The following is a 5,000-nucleotide window of genomic DNA, read 5'->3' on the forward strand; positions in this document are numbered from 1 at the left end:
TTCGTGGCGTGTGTGTACAGGATCTGCATATCTCCTTTGGGGCTTAGACTCTGCCCATCACAGTCTGGAACTTGGTCGAATCAGTTTCTCTTTGATGCCTGTCAAAGAGGTGAAACAGACACATTTAAAAGTAATCCATGTATATTGCCAGATAATCCAGCATCATGTCTCAATCAGTTTAAATACAGAGGCCCTTCTTTTGGTTTGAAATGGGTATATGAAGGATGCAGGCAGTTGTAAGCAGGCATGCTTGATCTGGACAGTAATCAGCACCATTTAACCATTTAGCTGCAGGGAGTCCAGAACAGCTCCCCTTATCAAGTGGCCACCAATAACCCAGGTTTAATTAGCTGAAGCTGGGATTGGATTCTGGTCATTAGACAAACCCAAACGCAACATGTTGCGCAGAAACAGGTCTCTTTTCGAGAATCCAGTCTATGGCCCTATGTTTTCAGTGTGATTTGACTAAGTGTGGTGACTCACTGTCACTTACCTTCATTTTTAGTCGCTTTTAAAAAATACATTACACAAAGGCACCACAGTCACACCACTCCAACCAGAGTGTGCAGCAGACAGCCCAGCAGCCACAGTTACCTGTGGAAGAAAGAAGTGGATGCAAGGATAAATCTTTTATATATAAATATATATATATATTTTTTTTATCTCTCAATGAGGAAATTGGTCTCTCAATTTTAAAATTATCCCTAGGGGGAGCAGTGAGCTACAGACCAGTAGCACCCTCAACTTTATGCTCACAGAGCTTGCTGGCCATGTGCATTGTCATGTAAATTCAACAAGTGGGGTTCAAACTGTGATGCTAAATATTCTGGTCTGTCTTCACCATTTTAAAAGTTAACCTTGTTGGTTCAAATAAAATGTTACATTTGACATTTTAAAACACCACAGTTTAAGCATGGCAACGTTTGAAATTGAACATTGCCTGCAAAAACTGCAGTTTCTTTGGTCACCAGCTCAAGGAATCGTTTTTCATGGAGGGTGAGTCCAGAACAGCCCCCCCCTATCAAGTGGCCACCAATAACCCAGGTTTAATTAGCTGAGGCTGGGATTGGATTCTGGTCATTAGACAAACCCAAACGCAACATGTTGCGCAGAAACAGGTCTCTTTTCGAGAATCCAGTCTATGGCCCTATGTTTTCAGTGCGATTTGACTAAGTGTGGTGACTTTTCTGGCACATATTCTTTCTTATAGTGAAAAGGAAAACACTCACTGTCACTTACCTTCATTTTTAGTCGCTTTTAAAAAATACATTAGACAAAGGCACCACAGTCACACTCCAACCAGAGTGTGCAGCAGACAGCCCAGCAGCCACAGTTACCTGTGGAAGAAAGAAGTGGATGCAAGGATAAATCTTTTATATATAAATATATATATATATTTTTTTTATCTCTCAATGAGGAAATTGGTCTCTCAATTTTAAAATTATCCCTAGGGGGAGCAGTGAGCTACAGACCAGTAGCACCCTCAACTTTATGCTCACAGAGCTTGCTGGCCATGTGCATTGTCATGTAAATTCAACAAGTGGGGTTCAAACTGTGATGCTAAATATTCTGGTCTGTCTTCACCATTTTAAAAGTTAACCTTGTTGGTTCAAATAAAATGTTACATTTGACATTTTAAAACACCACAGTTTAAGCATGGCAACGTTTGAAATTGAACATTGCCTGCAAAAACTGCAGTTTCTTTGGTCACCAGCTCAAGGAATCGTTTTTCATGGAGGGTGAGTCCAGAACAGCCCCCCCCTATCAAGTGGCCACCAATAACCCAGGTTTAATTAGCTGAGGCTGGGATTGGATTCTGGTCATTAGACAAACCCAAACGCAACATGTTGCGCAGAAACAGGTCTCTTTTCGAGAATCCAGTCTATGGCCCTATGTTTTCAGTGCGATTTGACTAAGTGTGGTGACTTTTCTGGCACATATTCTTTCTTATAGTGAAAAGGAAAACACTCACTGTCACTTACCTTCATTTTTAGTCGCTTTTAAAAAATACATTAGACAAAGGCACCACAGTCACACTCCAACCAGAGTGTGCAGCAGACAGCCCAGCAGCCACAGTTACCTGTGGAAGAAAGAAGTGGATGCAAGGATAAATCTTTTATATATAAATATATATATATATTTTTTTTATCTCTCAATGAGGAAATTGGTCTCTCAATTTTAAAATTATCCCTAGGGGGAGCAGTGAGCTACAGACCAGTAGCACCCTCAACTTTATGCTCACAGAGCTTGCTGGCCATGTGCATTGTCATGTAAATTCAACAAGTGGGGTTCAAACTGTGATGCTAAATATTCTGGTCTGTCTTCACCATTTTAAAAGTTAACCTTGTTGGTTCAAATAAAATGTTACATTTGACATTTTAAAACACCACAGTTTAAGCATGGCAACGTTTGAAATTGAACATTGCCTGCAAAAACTGCAGTTTCTTTGGTCACCAGCTCAAGGAATCGTTTTTCATGGAGGGTGAGTCCAGAACAGCCCCCCCCTATCAAGTGGCCACCAATAACCCAGGTTTAATTAGCTGAGGCTGGGATTGGATTCTGGTCATTAGACAAACCCAAACGCAACATGTTGCGCAGAAACAGGTCTCTTTTCGAGAATCCAGTCTATGGCCCTATGTTTTCAGTGCGATTTGACTAAGTGTGGTGACTTTTCTGGCACATATTCTTTCTTATAGTGAAAAGGAAAACACTCACTGTCACTTACCTTCATTTTTAGTCGCTTTTAAAAAATACATTAGACAAAGGCACCACAGTCACACTCCAACCAGAGTGTGCAGCAGACAGCCCAGCAGCCACAGTTACCTGTGGAAGAAAGAAGTGGATGCAAGGATAAATCTTTTATATATAAATATATATATATATTTTTTTTATCTCTCAATGAGGAAATTGGTCTCTCAATTTTAAAATTATCCCTAGGGGGAGCAGTGAGCTACAGACCAGTAGCACCCTCAACTTTATGCTCACAGAGCTTGCTGGCCATGTGCATTGTCATGTAAATTCAACAAGTGGGGTTCAAACTGTGATGCTAAATATTCTGGTCTGTCTTCACCATTTTAAAAGTTAACCTTGTTGGTTCAAATAAAATGTTACATTTGACATTTTAAAACACCACAGTTTAAGCATGGCAACGTTTGAAATTGAACATTGCCTGCAAAAACTGCAGTTTCTTTGGTCACCAGCTCAAGGAATCGTTTTTCATGGAGGGTGAGTCCAGAACAGCCCCCCCCTATCAAGTGGCCACCAATAACCCAGGTTTAATTAGCTGAGGCTGGGATTGGATTCTGGTCATTAGACAAACCCAAACGCAACATGTTGCGCAGAAACAGGTCTCTTTTCGAGAATCCAGTCTATGGCCCTATGTTTTCAGTGCGATTTGACTAAGTGTGGTGACTTTTCTGGCACATATTCTTTCTTATAGTGAAAAGGAAAACACTCACTGTCACTTACCTTCATTTTTAGTCGCTTTTAAAAAATACATTACACAAAGGCACCACAGTCACACTCCAACCAGAGTGTGCAGCAGACAGCCCAGCAGCCACAGTTACCTGTGGAAGAAAGAAGTGGATGCAAGGATAAATCTTTTATATATAAATATATATATATATTTTTTTTATCTCTCAATGAGGAAATTGGTCTCTCAATTTTAAAATTATCCCTAGGGGGAGCAGTGAGCTACAGACCAGTAGCACCCTCAACTTTATGCTCACAGAGCTTGCTGGCCATGTGCATTGTCATGTAAATTCAACAAGTGGGGTTCAAACTGTGATGCTAAATATTCTGGTCTGTCTTCACCATTTTAAAAGTTAACCTTGTTGGTTCAAATAAAATGTTACATTTGACATTTTAAAACACCACAGTTTAAGCATGGCAACGTTTGAAATTGAACATTGCCTGCAAAAACTGCAGTTTCTTTGGTCACCAGCTCAAGGAATCGTTTTTCATGGAGGGTGAGTCCAGAACAGCCCCCCCCTATCAAGTGGCCACCAATAACCCAGGTTTAATTAGCTGAGGCTGGGATTGGATTCTGGTCATTAGACAAACCCAAACGCAACATGTTGCGCAGAAACAGGTCTCTTTTCGAGAATCCAGTCTATGGCCCTATGTTTTCAGTGCGATGCAGGCAGACAGTCAGGTCATGCAAAGGGCAAACTGTCTCCACAGGTGAGTCTCATTGCTGGCTGGGGTGGTCTGACTCCAGTTTCTCTGTCTGATGCCTGTCACAGAGGTGAAACGGACACATTTAAAAGCATTTCAACAAATGAAAAAGTAGCCAACATTCAAATGCACAGCATCACTTTTCTTTTCCTGAGGAAACACGCAGCAGGGCTGACCAACATGCTGCAGCAACAGGCATGACTCAAACTGGACCAAACCTTCACAAAGCATGACTAAAGCTGGACCACCCTTTTGAACTTGGTCTTTTACTGCAAGACCAGAATAAAACTCAAATTGAAACCAGGAAAAAGGCTCTTCATGTCCTTTGCACTCACATGTTAGGGATCTTGGTCCCAGAGGCAGCAGCTTGTCTGCAGGGCGTGAGCTCTCCAGAAGAGTCTTTGAGCAGACGCTTGAATGCGTTCTAACCAGTGGTCACATGCAATGAAGCAAAAGAACATTTCATCTGAAATCAGCAGAAATGTGGGTTACAGTCAGCTGGGAAAGGAAGAAATGACTAGCAGGAGACATCCAGCCTTTTCTTCATGCTCAGAGCTGGCTGGCCACGTGCATTGTCATGTAAATTCAATGAGTGGGGGTCAAGCTGGGCCAAACACTGTCTGTCTTTGTTCACTATTTAACCACCTTTTTAAAGTTTACCTTGTTGGTTCAACTAAAATGTTACATTTGACATTTGGAAACACCACATTTAAAGCATGGCAACATTTGAAATTGAACCTATCCTGCAAAAACTGCAGCTTCATGGTCACCAGCTCAAGGAATTGTTTTTCATGGAGGGTAACCAGAGAGAGGTGTGACATTTC

General features: G+C 41.4%; 2 long non-coding RNA genes across 2 annotated transcripts in view; both read right to left on the reverse strand.

The window, feature by feature from the left end:
• The window catches only part of LOC144987205 (uncharacterized), a 4,969-nt gene extending 1,408 nt beyond the window's left edge, over window positions 1-3,561 (reverse strand). Inside the window, exons 1-6 of the long non-coding RNA XR_013651081.1 lie at window positions 3,469-3,561; window positions 2,726-2,823; window positions 1,983-2,080; window positions 1,240-1,337; window positions 494-594; window positions 1-98 (exon numbers count right to left, since the gene is read on the reverse strand). The exon at window positions 1-98 is cut by the window's left edge and continues 1,408 nt beyond it. This is a non-coding gene — a long non-coding RNA (uncharacterized LOC144987205). The remainder of the gene's footprint in view (window positions 99-493; window positions 595-1,239; window positions 1,338-1,982; window positions 2,081-2,725; window positions 2,824-3,468) is intronic.
• Window positions 3,562-4,120: 559 nt separating this feature from the next.
• LOC144987204 (uncharacterized) overlaps window positions 4,121-5,000 on the reverse strand; it is a 1,570-nt gene continuing 690 nt past the window's right edge. The window contains exons 4-5 of the long non-coding RNA XR_013651080.1: window positions 4,512-4,642; window positions 4,121-4,235 (exon numbers count right to left, since the gene is read on the reverse strand). This is a non-coding gene — a long non-coding RNA (uncharacterized LOC144987204). The remainder of the gene's footprint in view (window positions 4,236-4,511; window positions 4,643-5,000) is intronic.

This window comes from Oryzias latipes, chromosome 18, assembly GCF_053564925.1.
Source record: "Oryzias latipes strain Hd-rR chromosome 18, Olatipes_Hd-rR_3.1".
Classification (NCBI taxonomy): domain Eukaryota; kingdom Metazoa; phylum Chordata; class Actinopteri; order Beloniformes; family Adrianichthyidae; genus Oryzias; species Oryzias latipes.